Raw genomic sequence first — 15,766 nt, 5'->3', positions numbered from 1 at the left:
CTTTTTATGGGACCGTCTCAAATTTTGGAGACTTTCCCATGTCCTGCCCAGTGCTGGCAGTCTCCCGTGGTGGGCGGGAGCAGCTGGAAGCCCCCCCCCACTCACCCGTGAATAGACGCTGTGCTGGTGAAAACTGGGGCATGGCCTCACTGTAGCGCCATGGGTATAGGCCACGTCTGCACTATCCCTCCTCACTTCACTCAAAAGTTGTGCGGTATGGGCATTGTGAGGTGTGGCATATTGTGTCAGGTGCATTGTGAGGTGTGGTATAAATCGTATTGGGGGCATTATGGTGTGTGGCATATTGTGTTGGGGGCATTGCAGTGTGGGGCATATTGTGTTGGGGGCATTGCAGTGTGGGGCATATTGTGTCAGGGGCAGGTGTGTCGCCTATTGTGTCAGAGCATTGTGGTGATGGGCATTGCAGTGCGGTACAATGTGTAATAAGTATCACAGTGTGTGGCATAAATGTGTAAGGGGCATTTTTCAGTTATTGGCTATTTTTTTGTTTTTGTAGCTCTTCGGGAGGATAAATCTGTCTGGGGCAGCTCACGCCCCATTAAGGTTGTTGAACCACTGATCTAGACAAGACCTTTTAATCCGGAACTCTCTCGGGTACTGCGTCAGGTACGCCCGTCTCACTTCCCCCAGGCGTTTGAGTAGACAACCTCAGACTCCTATAGGATGGAGCCATGCCTCTGTCCCGCGCTAATGACAGGGGGGGCGCTCCTCCGGAGTTCTGCGGGCCGGGTAGCGGGTATGCCGGCAGGGAGGGACACGGGCGCAGCTGTGGAATGCGGACTGCCGATCTGGCGGCGATTGGGATTCCTACCGGCGGTACAGGATAAGGGAAACACACTGGGATGGAGGAGGAGGGGGCGGTGACGATGATGGAGGGGGCGGCGGTGGTGATGACGTCAGCGGGTTGCCGGAGATGGCGCGTGAGCGCGCGCGCGCGCCCCCTGCTGGCCTCAGTCTGCGCTGGATGAGGGATGAGGGAGGGAGGATGTGTCGCGCGCATGTGTGCGCGTGCCCGGAGCCGCCGCCGCCGCCATTACTGAGCTGACGAGAAGCTGTGTGAGCGGAGAGCGGCGGCGGAGAACGGACAGGAAAGGGGAGATTACCGGCCGGCGCCGGAGAGCGAGCTGACTGCGGGCTATAGGCCGGGATGTACGTGTAGAGTCCGGGAGGAGATGCTGCCGGTAGACAGGTGAGGATAAAGCGGGGCCCCGGGGGGGAGGACGGGAGGAGGCAGGCCGAGGCTGTCAGGACCCTGCCGGGGGTGCAGGCGGACATCACGGGGACCAGGAGCCTCCTTCATCCTCCAAAGTTCCTGATCTCCGGCGGGAGATGTGAGGGATCCCTCCCTGGAACCTGATCCCCCCCTCACATGGTGATCAGTGCGATCCCCATCCTGCGCCCACTGCTGGGGGACCCTCTGCGGCTGCTGCAGATGGAGGAGAGCGGTCACCTGAATGCAGAAAGTAGCAGGGAACGGTGCGCACAGTGGCGGTACTGCCGGCTCCATGCATCCTCTACAGGGGGAAGTGATTACACCCCCAGCCTGGTACCTGCCCCCCTGTATTACACTGAGGGGACCTGACCCCCATTACATGCCCCCTCCCCCCTGTCAGACAGCAGCAGGTAATGGTGCGCACAGTGGCGGTACTGCCGGCTCCATGCATCCTCTACAGGGGGAAGTGATTACACCCCCAGCCTGGTACCTGCCCTCTCCCCCCTGTATTACACTGAGGGGACCTGACCCCGATTACATGCCCCCTCCCCCCTGTCAGACAGCAGCAGGTAATGGTGCGCACAGTGGTGGTACTACTTGATCCATGCATCTTCTACAGAAGGAAGTGATTACACCCCCAGCCTGGTACCTGCCCCCCTGTGTTACACTGAGGGGGACCTGACCCCAATACATGCGCCCCCCCATCAGACAGCAGCAGGGAAAGTTGTGCACAGTGGCGGTACTGCCTGCCCCCTTCTACAGGGGGAATTGATTACACCCCCAGGGTACCTGCCCCTTGTGTTACACTGGGGGGGGGGGCATGACCCTCTGTTACTCTGACCCCAATACAGTACCCCTGTCAGGCACCAGCATGGAGGATAGGGTCCACATGCACCTTGGAGGGCACCAGTATTAGGGATGAGGAGAGACTTGCTAATCCCTTTTGCTACCAGATGGCTCTGCAACTCATTGTACTGTACTTCATTGTGAGGATTTCTGATGGTAAAGGAATTAAGATGAGTTTACCCTTTGTGCGAAGTAACCATTTCACTGCTGGCTACAGTTAATGCGCCTGCTGAGTTTTCATGTTGGAGTTTTTTGTGTTTGATAGAATTCAGTTGTGGTTTTCAGTTATTGCTATACAGTATGTCAGTGACTGTAAGTGTTGCTTTTTGTCGGGATGCAGTTTAAATCCCGGCGTTCAGAATCCCGACCGCCGAAATCCCGACACTTTCTCCCTCCGTGGGAGTCCACGACCCCCCTGGAGGGAGAATAAATTAGTGTGCCAAGCACAGCGAGGCACTGGGCCCGCTGCGTGGCAAGGGGGGCGATCCACGTTCCCCCCTTGTCGAAATTTCCGTGGTTGGGATTCCGGCGTCGGGATTTTGACCGCCGGGATTTCATACTGAATCCCTTTTTGTCCATGTATACTCTCTTCATTGGCATCTTATAGCAATAAACTATAGTTCTACACGGTGTAAGGCCGTAAGTGGCCAGAAGAACTACGTTACCCATCTGTAGTTGTGTGTTGGTACAGTCAGGAGTAATTTAGTTGGACTTTGTCATGAATTAATTATACACTGTCTAGGTTTTTAATTGTTTCATATGTAATTGACACATAGGAACCAATAAAAAATGTACTGCAATAATTAAATTTCTCAGCTGAGTGCGTTGGTCATTGATAAGATGCTATCTCGACTTAAAATGAAAAATTGAGACGTATTCCTCTGTGTGTGTGTGGATATATCTGCATATGTAGATATATATTATAATTTTTATAAAGTTTACTCAAGTGTTTTGACTTTATTATATTTCTCGGGCTAATGAGCGTATTTGTATTCTTTTGATACAACTATTCACTGTCCATTCCCTTCAGTACTGCTGTAGCAGGACTCAGATAAACTGACCAGGAAATTAGCTTTTCAATACCCTGTTACAGTGCAGCTGTGATTTATTTTAGCAGTGAAGTACCGTACAGTACTGAATGAATGGCATAATGTGTGTTAAAGGTCTAATTGTACCTAGATTGTAGCTTGCTGATGAGAAGAATTGTTGTGGTACAGTAAAACTAGGTACACAATGTGATGTAATGAATGAATCGAAACTGCCCTACACGCAGCACAACAGCGCAGTGTATTGTTACATGCTGCATGTAACTATTCCTATGTCCGCATAAATCATCCCACTTTACATGCAGGGCATCCAATGATATGGTTCAATGAATGACGGTGGGGTACCACGGATCAAGGGTCCACTCTATACCATGTGTAAAATATATATATCTCACACTGCTTGGCGTTGGAATGATTTAAAATATATTACATTGTATACCCATCTTTGCAGTAATCCCTGCCTGAAACTGCATGGTCTTATGCCCGATACACACCAGGACGACAAGGGTCCGATACCATCAATCTAGATCCAATTCCGACCGATTGGATTGTGTGGTGATCAGGCCCTTTTCTGTCCTGGTGTGGACCGATAATGATCCGATACGCGGTCCCGCGGGTCGGTCGTTAGATCCTAGCTGCAGCAGGTAGGATCTGGAAACGACCATACTCCCGGGTGCGGGTCGCCATCGGATCGGACCCGCTCACGGTGCACATCGTGAGTGGGCCGGAAGAAACACTGACGGCCCGCTCACGATGTGCATAGTGAGCGGGTCGTCTTGGTGTGTACCCGCATTAAAATCATAGCAGAAATTAAAGGTTACTGCCTGCAGGGGAATACCAGTCTAAATTATTCATCCCATTTTATTGTATAGGTAACTGATACCTGGGAACATAATTCTAGAGCAATTGATTTTAACCTTTGACTCGGAATGATTAGTTTGTGGCACGGCAGTATAATAACTTTTTTGTAAAAGTACCTAATATCTTACTAAAAGAAAGGTCATTGGCTTTTAGTGAAGTGATTAAAATTCTGATTAAAAAAAATTCTCTATAAGGAGCCGCAGAATAATTGTATGATCTCTAAAAATATCAGGTATGAAATAAAAATACTTTGTGGGACCCACGTTTTGATTTCTGTATTTAATCTGTAGGGCCAGTTTAAAAATGTTAAAGTTCTAGAGTAAAAATGTACAAAGCCCAAGCTGTCATTGATTTACATGGTATTAACAAACTATCTCCCGTCATTGTATTGAACAATTTCCTGCTGGCATGACTGTTTATTGTGTGTATGGGTTTATCTGAACATAGATTTGACTTTGTATCAGGGTGGTGTAAAAGGGTTTGGTACTCTTTACCTAGCACGGCGCCCACGATGTCCATCGTGGTCATCGGGGGTAAAAAATCGCGGCCATCGCATGCACTAAAAAAACGGGTGCGACGCGATGCCCGCGATTTCCCATAGGGATCAATGTTAAAAGTGTGATTGGACGCGATTTTACTGTTCAATGTCTCAATGCCCGTGATTTTTCCATAGGAAACAATGTTAAATGGGCCACAGAGCCCTAATAGTCCCCCTGAAGTCTGAAATGGCCCCCACAATTGTTAACGCCACCCCACGATCAACGTGAACCCGAAGCGTGGCGAGCGCAGCGGTACGCGTCCTTCGACCTTGTCATACCCCCACTATCCACGTCGGCGTGGAGTTGAGAATAGAATAGTGCAGCGAGCCACCGAGCCCGAAGCGTGGCGAGCGGACGCGGATACCTGTGAAGCCCGCGAAGGGACGCGTTTACCTGTGAAGGTATCCGCGTCCCCTCGCGGGGCTCGCCACGCTTCGGGCTCGGTGGCTCGCTGCGCTCGCCACACTATTCTATTCTCAACTCCACGCCGACGTGGATAGTGGGGGTATGAAAAGGTCGGAGGACGCGTACCGCCGCCCCTCGCGGGCTCGCTGCGCTCGCCACGCTTCGGGTTCACGTTGATCGTGGGGTGGCGTTAACAATTGTGGGGGCCATTTCAGACTTCAGGGGGACTATTTGGGCTCTGTGGCCCATTTAACATTGTTTCCTATGGAAAAATCCCGGGCATTGAGGCATTGAACAGTAAAATCGCGTCCAATCACACTTTTAACATTGTTCCCTATGGGAAATCGCGGCCATCGCGTCGCACCCGTTTTTTAGTGCATTTGATGCCCGCGATGGGCGCTGTGCTAGGTAAAGAGTACCAAGGGTTTTCCACCTCCTTACTACCCTGCATGATTATAGTATAAATAGATGCAACAAGTTTCTTATTGTTTGTTAAACAATAATCGCTACATACTAGCACTTTGCAACATTTTAAAGATAAAATAAACAAACAAGTCAAGGAAGGAGTCCATGTATGTCACCCCATAGATATTTGTGTAGTCATCCAACAAGACGGTTGCTGTAAAAACATTAATATAGGAAGTGAGGCATCCTCTGATTACTTTTAGTCTGCCGGAAGGGCACGACCTCAAGAGATAAACCATTGTTGTGAACGTGTGACATATTTGTAGGGCAATTCTATAAGACTGACTGAGAGGGTTGTTATAAAAGAATGTGACAAAGAAACCCCAAAATAATTTTATTAATTTTATTAATTAATTTTATACTTGTTCTGGGTGCCCAATAATTATATTGATTGTCATAACCAAACAGGGTTTAACGGAGTATAGCGGCTACACCAGTCCGAAGTTCTGGTTAGGGCGCCCAAAACACTGGCTTTACGCACCTTTCTTCTCCTCAGCTTAGGAAGCTGTAAGACAATACTTGTGCCTTAACACTGAATCGTGTGAGCTCCAGTAGGGCATGGGCTGATGTGAATGGCTGATTAGTCTCTGTAGAAGTTCTGCAGAATGTGCGCGCGATACAAATAACGGGTGATAATAAATAATTTAATAGAGTATTTTGGGCCAGAGAGTACAGCACATGTAATACTCTCAACCAGTTCACATGAGCTTCTTGCTTAGCCCTGGACTATGCATGTTTAAAAATCCAGTTATAAGTCCTAGAGCCTTCCCCTGCATGCTTACATCAAGCCTTTGCATGTCCCTCGGTGTACTGTACATACCAAACTTGTCATCTTTCTATGTTCTCATTGCAGCCAAAGAGGAAAAAAATCTGTATCCAGATCCTAATACTTTGGCCTAGCTTTACTACAATACTACTCCTATATAATGTAAGCTCTCACGAGCAGGGCCCTCTTCCCTCATGTACTTGGTTATGGTTATGTACCCTTTACTTGTCCTCTGTTGTGTTCAACTGTAAAGGTCCATACACACTGGGAGATTTTACTCAGCGTGTATGGACAGCGATTATGGGGAAAATCACGGGCTGAAATTGTACACTGAGCGATTTTCGCCCGTCTAATCAATTTTATTTTATTTTAATTTTTTTTCCTGCGGTGGATGTCTTTCCATTGCAGGACGCTAAAGAAATACCAGCAGATGATTGGCCGGGGTCAGCAATGGTGCAGGAGCGTGCATCAGCGCTTACCGCTCATTGCTGCCCCGTACACACTGAGCGGCTTGCAGCTCAAAATCGCCTTAAGTGACTGTCTAGCTTGTTCATGTATGTACTCTGTACGCTGTGAATCCCTTGTGGTACCATTTAAATAAAGGATAATGATAAATTCATACTGTTATCTACATAAAATCAAGCTTTATTGTGATAATCAGGCATTGGTGCAGATAGCAGTCTTATATTGTTCCCTCCAGCATTGCAGGAGGGCAGGGTGCTGGAGGACGAGGGGCACATTTGAACCCGGCAGGGCTGGCCCGCTGACGTCACAAATGTGAGTGGGTCCGCCTGACGACGTCCCAATAATGTGGGTGGGCCCGCCCACCGAAGTCTATGATGGGTGGCGTGCCCGGCATGTGGGTGCTGGGCTTCTCCCTAGAACTCCGGAAGCCCACAGCAGGGACGGACGGGCTGGGTTGTTTTAGCAGGGTGCCACAAAACGGGCAGGATGCGTTTTGCCGTTTAATAATCACGCAGGGCGCGGCACCCTGCTAAAAACAGCTTAGCATGAACACTATTCTTATATTTATGCTGGATATTTCCATTTCTTTAGATGAATGTTAAAAGCTAATTCTATTCAATGCTTAACTGAAATGTTTTTTGAATTAGCTGAAATGAGATGCAGAGTATTACTTACTGCTCAGATAGCATTGTGGCCGGTTGAACTGTGAAGGCCTCCATACGCTTGTATGAGGTATCAAATGCATCTTCAAATGGCCTGACTGCTCCCCGGCAGATGGATCATATGCAGAAAACCGCCTTATGCGGTCACTTTGCCTACTATGTATCGCATGTTACCCTATTCACCGCTACGGCATACGACAGAACCTTATTGCAGCACTGACCGTCTCCGCACATCAGATCGGAATCACAAGTAGAACACATAAGATTTTACACTTATCATACGATTTATCAGCTTGATGCATCGTGGGAAAATGCCCTAATCGCACAAGTGTGTGGCCACCAAAGCGTTTTGTGTGGAATTGACCATTCAGTTGTTACTAGATTTGGTGGATGACTTTCCAGTCTTTATATAAAAGTTAAAAACAATGTAACCATTTCTATACAAGTTGTAATCAAACCCTTATTTACAATATTTGGTCTTATTTCTATGTGAAATGCTATAGAGCGAATGCGCATCGGCATCGAATGCGGCTGAAAACCGTTCGCTGTCCATTTGAATTAATTTCCTAACATCTCCCCTGTAGACAGTTGTTGAAACCGCTTTCAGCCCCCTGAAATTGCTGTAGCGCTTGTGTTTCCTCCTTAGCTGGAGGGCATGGAAGTGTACATGCATACCAAGCAGTAAGAAGGAGACAACAGTACAGACTGTAACCTTTGAGACTTAACAAATTAGTTTGTGACACATTTGGGCACCATTCATACTAAGGTACTTTATCTCTAGGAGTGTACACAGGAAAGCCTGATTTAGAAATTGATAATTGATAAAATGATGTAATGCACAGGGATCCTGTTCCCTTATTGCGCTGTCTAATCCGGGTTTCCACTGAAAGATTAGACCTCTTCATGCAAACACTTTACGACTTTTATTTTTCTATTGTTCCCTTAATGAAATGTGAATAGGACAAGTCCTTATTCGGGTTCCTGGTTAGGTACCGGTATTCCCAAGTTATCAGAATGAAGGACCTCTGTGTGGTAAACCTGTTCCAAACAATATCTGTCTAGATAAATCTACGTGTGTGTTTTGCATCTATTATTAATACTGCAAATATTAGGTGTATGACTTACACAGTTGTCTTTTTGTTAGAGCCCAGTTTACATCACATTCCTTTTTACTGACCTGTGTGGGTGTTTGGGGTCAAGCCGTTCTCTACAGCTGCAGAGCTAAGGTGGAACTCGAACTACAGTCAGATAAGTTTTTGGCTGCCTTCATTGTAGCTATCAAGTTATGGTTGATGTAATAGAAAACTTTGTGTGACTAGATCGGCGGACGCTCGCGGGTATATTCAGTGGCGTCATACGGTGGTGCGTCCTGCACTAGAATTGTCACCTGTTGAGGGATGAAACCAAAGTGCCGTCTCCTGCTCAGTGACTGGAGCCGTCTGCTGCACTGTCACATTACGTACCGCAACTGGCTCCTGTCACCATATCGGAGCTTGCACCGCAGTCCGCATCTCCATGGACCCCGGAATGAGAGCAATACCACTGTGTGCATTTAGGAAAGTGCAGGTCTTTAGACGCCGTTGCCTATAGCAACCAATCACCTAGTTATTATCTTGTAAAAGATATGTACTAGATGACTACATAGAGCTTGGTTGCCATGGGCAACATCTCCGCTTCTAAAGACCTGCACTTTAAACCCTATACACACACGACACTATACCGGCTGTGGGTGGCCGATATTGCGTGTACACACTGAACGATATTGTAAACTATATCAATGTTGGCTATTAAGCCAATTGACCTGCATGTTCAGCCGGGTGTTCATTAACAATGTCCTGGAACGTGCATCGTTACCGATATTTAATTTACACACCAGAACAGGGGTGCTCAAACTATTTTGCTCTGGGACCCTATCAGACAATAAAAAGAATTACAGGATCCCATTAAGTTACTACTGAATTGCAGCTACATGTGTGGTCAGGGAAGTGAAGTGACCGCTTTTCTGACAGGGAGGCAATGGGTGGTGGGGGAGGTGGAAGAGGGAAGCAGTGGGTGTTTACTTAATGAGTTATCCCCTGTTCCCCCTCCACAGACACAATAGCCTGATGATCAGTAACATAGTCGTGACCCAATGCTGAGGTGGTCAGGACCCACAGTTTGAGAACTGCTGCACTAGAAGATATTCTCAAGTGTGGCTCTAGTAAATATATCCCGTTGTGTGCATAGACCAAAAATTGTAAGTAATGTATGAATAATACTTTTGTTTCTTTGAAGAATTGTCATACAACACTTAAATCCTGGTGACACATTACCCTTTATGATGGAACAGTATGGCCCAACCCTTGTTACAGGAAAAAGCATATGAAAGGAGAAATATCTTTTGTAGTGAGGTTTCTATATTACTTGAGCAAAGACTGCGCGCGCGCATGTGTGTGTGTGGATTTCTCACTGATATATAACATGTAATACAGTCTGCTGTCCAATTCTAAACAAATTACATTTTATAAAGTGGCAAGTGGTTCCGCCTATAGTATACACTTACCACGCATCACACTTTACGATGGCAGGTTCTTGCTCAATTGTTTGTTACCACATGTGGTAGCGAGCACTTTTAGGCATATTGGTCCCGAAAGTGTTGGTTAAGAGGAGGACTATCCAATTTTCCTGGGGACCAGTGCTTCACCATCTCATTAGCACCCACCTTTCCTCTTAATTCGGGTGAGTTAAGGTGGAATCCTGTAGCTCCAAGCGGATACCAGTTGTTTTTAATTGTCTTTTAATTTTGGATTGGTATTTTTGTACTTCTGCTGTATCTGAAGCTCTTCTCTGTCTGCTGTGATTACTTCCTGGATGTGGTGACTGTACAGTCATCACAAGCAGGAAGCCAATCATGTTTTTTATCTTTATTATTATTACTAAATACCATTTAAGACCCTTTCCCACTGGCAAAAAAACAGCTCTTAAACGGGTAAAACTCTGCTTTTTACCCATTTAAAAAAAAAAAAATTGGCATTTTTAAACCGGTACAGAAACCTGGAGTGTTCCCACTGCAGCTGTACTCATTTAAAAGGGCAAAAAAATGGCAAATGACCGTTTAATAGCTGCAGTGGGAAAGGGGTATGAAATAATTTTTCTACTTTGGATATGAGTAGGGTCCACCTACCTGAGGGTCCCTGCATGCTTGTGAAAGCTACCTTTTGGTGAGCATAGAACATGTTGCCAAGGTGAGCCATAATTACTTGAGATCGGGTGTCCAGGATGTGTTGTAAAGAAGCCTTTACAGGTATATAGGGCTTGCCCGATGAAGGCCGCAAAACGTCTCATTCGTGTTGCTTTAATTCCGCAGCAATGGACATTCTCCCATTTTGCTTACCATTGAACCCCCCTAAATGTAACATTGAGCTGCTTATAATCAACTTCAGACATATTTATTAATAAATAATGACAATCCTCATATTGATTGGGATTTTTTATTCCCTTGTCTTGGAAAACGTAGCTACAAAACAACTTTTCAAACTGCCTTCTACTTTTTATCTTATTTTTCATATGTATGAATTAAACCGCCTGACTTCTCCCGCTATTCCCATCTCCCGCCATTCCCACTTCCCTGTCCATTACAATAGATCCTACTGCTACTTTGTAGCTGTGTTGCTGCATGTACTGCAAAGTAGTTAACTATTAATATATCCTGATTTGATCTCCAGTTTCCATGCTGGGATCTCCCTTGCTGGTTTCTTGCATTTATTTAAAATGTAACTATATGAGAATAATGTGGTTTGGTTTAATTTTATTAATAAAACACCAAATAACTTATTGAAAAACAAAAATGTGCGGTACTTGTTTCCTAGAACGGCCACAATGTTGTCCATCGTGTACCTTAAAGTTAAGGTACACGATGGACCTGATTTCCTTTGAAATCAGGTCCATTTTGCCGGCAAAGGCAAAATCGGGAGCATCGCGACGCGATGGACGCGATTTTGCCATAGGCTTCAATGTTAAAATATTTTTAACATTAAAATCGGGAGCATCGCGTCAGTCTTGTGCCATTATAATGGCACAAGATGAGATGGACTTCATTAAGTCCATTTTACATAGAAAACAATGTGAAATGGGCCAATATGACCCATTTCACATTGTATATGGCCCCGTCATGGTTAAAAATATAAAATAGAATATAAAGTGTGGCGAGCGCAGCCAGCCACCGAGCCCGAAGCGTGGCGAGCGGACGCGTATACCTGTGAAGTTATACGCGTCCCCTCGCGGGGCTCGCTGCGCTCGCCACGCTTCGGTGGCTCGCTGCGCTCGCCACACTTTATATTCTCAACTCCACGCCGACGTGGATAGTAGGGGTATTAAAAGGTCGGAGGACGCGTACCGCCGCCTCGCTGCGCTCGCCATGCTTCGGGTTGGCGTCAATCGTGGGGTGCCGTTAAGGGGGTAAAATTGGGGGTCTGGGGAATACTTTACATTGAATCCAATGTAAAATAGGGTCCCTGGGGCCCTACTCACATTTGATTCAATGTAAAAATCGGGTCGATCGCGTCAGTCGCATCGCATGCGATTTGGTCGCATGTGATGCGACCGACGCGATTTTTCCGACACGATCACCCCGATACAAATCGGTGTGGCCGTGCTAGGAAACAAGTACCAAATGTGCTTATAAATGTATTAATTGATGACAATACTCTTTCATCTCCTATAAATCTCCTTTACAATGTTGTGCGTCCGCCATGACTTATTGGTAGATGTAGGTTTTGTTAATTAGAGTCTTTGCTTGTGGTCTCTTAATTGCCTTGTACTGAACCAACAGTTACCATGGGTTTTCACCAGAGGGTATAAGCAGAAATCTGTGTTGTCATAGGGGTCAGTCATGGGCTTTACCGTGTGCAGATAATTGAATAGCCCTGGGCACTTTACCTAAAAGCCGAAGCCGCGGGTTACAGCTATCCGTGATAGGTGAAAAGGGGGCGTGTCTGCGTAAACGGCCATGGTTTGTTGAGATTCGGCCGTCGTCATGACAATTCAAGGCCGTAATCGACAAAATGGGCCCAACAGCTTTCAAAGTCGGGCTCATTCTGTCGATCTGCCTCTTCAATGCTGTCGGGCAAGACAGCATTGAATAGGCGCCCGCTGCTATTTCCCCCGTTGGAAATAGCAGTGGGAATTGAATACCCCCCTTCCTTAGTTTGTTAGTAATCTTGACACTTTTTTTCTACCCTCTAGATCTTTGTGTTAAGCCTGCTTCAGACTTGATCACAAATGCAAATCTTTGTCAAATGGACCAAATCATGCTGCACTGTAGATGTGGCAAATGTAACCTGTGCAGAGAGAGTAAAGGGGTGGGCGTGTCCACATGGCCGATATATTGATGCACCATCGGCCAATTTGTATGAGTAATATATCTGTGAATCATTCACATCATGCTGTCCGTACGGGAGATCTGCCGACTGACCACTAACAGATAAGCGGCTTCAGGCGATGATGCGGGAGTGCTCATCGTCGGGCCTTAACTCTCTCTACACATGTTACATCTGCCCCACCTGCAGTGCACATGGTTTTGCCCATTTGAGAAAGAATTAATTTGTGCATCCTTGTTATTTCCCTCGACCCCCCCAATACCATTTGGTGTTTTGTTGTTCGGCTTTTCTTTTTGTTTCAGTGTTTTCAAGTAATTCCTGAAATTTATATAGTTACTGGTCTTAATTATCTTAGGTTTTTAAAGAATTTATAATGGTAAGTTTTACTGAGGTACCTAATTTTCCCCACTCCCACCCTCTTCTACCGTTTACTTCACTTTCATGAATATAATTGATTTCTCCCTAATCTTCCAGTCTACAGTTTGTGTCAGGTTTGTAATCATTGTTTGTAATGTGCAATGATATCATTTGCAGTGTAATTCATCCCCTTGTTCTAAGCTAACACCAGAACATTGACCTGTATAGTATTGTACAGGATCACCGACACATTTACATTCCCATATAGCAATAAGTTATTGCGATACTTTAGAACACACACACACACACACACACACAGTACAAGAGGCAGCTGGTGACTTAATTGCTCACTGATTTCAGTAACCATATGTACACTAGCTTTGTCTGCACCTAAACTGCCCGGCAACTACATATATTCCGTAATAATCCTGCCTATGTAGCTGCAGGTTCACCTGTGTACTTCTTGTAGACATGTGCCTTAACCCCAGCCAATATTAGAGACGCAGTCCTATTAGGGAAGCGTACTGTGGCACTGCGGTGTTTGCATCATGGTTATCTACTTGCTTTCTGTCCAGCTCTGTATTTGCCTTTGCAGCAGATTCCTGCACAAAGTTCTTTTTTTCCCTAGGTGTTAGTGCAGCTTAATCTGCCTCTGTGTAACACCATATCTGCATTGCATCTCATGCTGTTGTCTTGCACAGTTTGGTTTGATAGTGTCATGTCACCTATACCATGTTCTGAAGGGCTAATTTCACACTTGAGTTTCTTAAATCTTTTGCAGAATAGGTTACTGAACCCCAAATTCGTCTGTGGACTTCACAGAAATGCTTACCCTCGATGTTGGCCTATTCCTGTTCCTGTTGTACCTGACTTTGAATGTTTAACCCCGGCATGGAGCCAAAAAGCATTTACATATTTCAGAGATTATCCCATTCTTCTATAGTAACTTTAATGCCATCAGACTCTGCACCAGCTGTGCTGGACTGGGTGCCTCACTTACTCTGGAGTTTGGACCAGGTTGTCTGTATACACTGTTTAGCCCTCTGTGCAAATAAGACAATTTCCTGATAACATGATAATTTCCTATCCTCAGATACTCCCTGGCACGCATGAACCAATCACTAGGTAACTCGTGGGTTAATTCTTTTGTCATTTGGTGGAGATATGAAAAAAAAACACTCCTAGAAGGTGTATACTGTGAGCTCTCCATCCCTTCCGTGGAAGTTATACACTGAGCTCTCCATCCCTTCCGTGGAAGGTATACACTGTAAGCTCTCCATCCCTTCCGTGGAAGGTGTACACTGTGAGCTCTCCATCCCTTCCGTGGAAGGTGTACACTGTGAGCTCTCCATCCCTTCCGTGGAAGTTATACACTGAGCTCTCCATCCCTTCCGTGGAAGGTATACACTGTAAGCTCTCCATCCCTTCCGTGGAAGGTGTACACTGTGAGCTCTCCATCCCTGCCGTGGAAGGTGTACACTGTGAGCTCTCCATCCCTTCCGTGGAAGTTGTACACTGTGCGCTCTCCTTCCCTTCCTCTAAAAGGTGTACACTGTGCGCTCTCCTTCCCTTACGTGGAAGTTATACACTGTGAGCTCTCCATCCCTTCCGTGGAAGGTGTACACTGTGATCTCTCTATCCCTTCCGTGGAAGGTATACACTGTGAGCTCTCCATCCCTCCCGTGGAAGGTATATACTGTGAGCTCTCCTTCCCTTCCTCGGAAAGGTGTACACTGTGCACTCTCCTTCCCTTCCTCGGAAAGGTATATACTGTGCGCTCTCCATCCCTTCCGTGGAAGGTATACACTGTGCGCTCTCCATCCCTTCCTCGGAAGGTATACACTGTGCGCTCTCCATCCCTTCCTCGGAAGGTATACACTGTGCGCTCTCCTTCCCTTCCTCGGAAAGGTGTACACTGTGAGCTATCTATCCCTTTTTGTGGAAGGTATACACTGTGCGCTCTCCATCCCTTCCTTGGAAGGTATACACTGTGCGCTCTCCATCCCTTCCTCGGGAAGGTATACACTGTGAGCTCTCCATCCCTCCCGTGGAAGGTATATACTGTGAGCTCTCCTTCCCTTCCTCGGAAAGGTGTACACTGTGCACTCTCCTTCCCTTCCTCGGAAAGGTATATACTGTGCGTTCTCCTTCCCTTCCTCGGAAAGGTATATACTGTGTGCTCTCCATCACTTCAGTGTCCTACTGAGACTTCCCAAGCCGTCCTACAAAGCAGAAACAAACCGCACAGGTGGCAGGTATATGGCTACCATTGAGCACTTGTAAAAGAAGGATATCCGATAGTAATTTTCTGGTCTGGGGTTCTCCAACTTGGTCCTCAGGACCCCACACATTTCACGTTTACCAGGTCACCCAACAGGTGCACTCATTATTGACTGACACATTTTAAAAGATCCACATGTGGAACTAATTACTACACTTGTGATTCTGTGAGGAGACCTGCAAAACATGCACCGTGTAGGGTCCTGAGGACCGACTTTGAGAACCTGTGGCTTAGTTCGTTATATGACAGCCATAGACGAATGGGCCGTACCAAATTAATGCATACATATTAACCATAAAAAGTGCAAAGAAGAATTTTTTTTATTTATTTATTTTTTTCCATTTTTTTTTTAATAAAATTCCTTCCAAGATGAGCAACTGTAAAAAAATCTCCCATCCAGAAGCTAATATTTGGGAAAGGTATGGCGAGCTGGCAACCCTGGCGCTCTGCATACATTTATGGAAGGCTGTGTCACTGCTATT

At 46.2% G+C, this 15,766-nt stretch overlaps 1 protein-coding gene across 1 annotated transcript in view; it reads left to right on the top strand.

The window, feature by feature from the left end:
* Nucleotides 1-980: 980 nt before the first annotated feature.
* The window catches only part of ARHGAP5 (Rho GTPase activating protein 5), a 79,375-nt gene continuing 64,589 nt past the window's right edge, over nucleotides 981-15,766 (top strand). The window contains exon 1 of the mRNA XM_083167790.1: nucleotides 981-1,210. The gene's annotated coding sequence lies outside the window, so the exon portion shown is untranslated. The remainder of the gene's footprint in view (nucleotides 1,211-15,766) is intronic.

The sequence above is a fragment of the Crinia signifera genome, chromosome 12 (assembly GCF_055691185.1).
Source record: "Crinia signifera chromosome 12, ASM5569118v1, whole genome shotgun sequence".
NCBI classification, from domain to species: domain Eukaryota; kingdom Metazoa; phylum Chordata; class Amphibia; order Anura; family Myobatrachidae; genus Crinia; species Crinia signifera.
This window is presented reverse-complemented; position numbering and strand designations above follow the sequence as displayed.